Raw genomic sequence first — 502 nt, 5'->3', positions numbered from 1 at the left:
CACTCTCAGCATGCGGCCCGATTTCAATCTGGTCTTTCTTCCCAATTTTGGTCCTTCCATCCATAGCTTCTACCCACGTTCCTCTCTCTTATCTTTTCTCCCCATACTCTCCATTCTATTTGCCTGTCTAATATAGACAAATTTGCTAGACTGTTGCAGAAGCTGGCTCAGTGATCAGTACCATTTGATCAAATCTCAAAATCTCTTTTTTCTACTACAGGCCGTTTGTTCTGACCTTTGCTGTTCTCTAAAAAAAAAAAAAAAACCTGCATCAAGATGAAAATCTCATCAAGAACCACTGTCACTTTTGATTTCACTGCTAAACCATTAATAATAATGCTTGGTTTTAAAATAGACGGAAGGAAATACACACATATACACTAGTTTTCTAGTTCTCTCTCCAGCTCTCTAGTTCTCCCTAGAGACACTTTACTGCACTCCGGCTATTCTTAGACAACAGGTCATTTCTACAGAGAAAATTTGGCTGTGCACTTTATAGTTA

The sequence above is a fragment of the Sinocyclocheilus anshuiensis genome, unplaced genomic scaffold (assembly GCF_001515605.1).
Source record: "Sinocyclocheilus anshuiensis isolate Anshui unplaced genomic scaffold, SAMN03320099.WGS_v1.1 scaffold85, whole genome shotgun sequence".
NCBI classification, from domain to species: Eukaryota; Metazoa; Chordata; class Actinopteri; order Cypriniformes; family Cyprinidae; genus Sinocyclocheilus; species Sinocyclocheilus anshuiensis.
Note: the sequence above shows the minus strand (reverse complement) of the source record.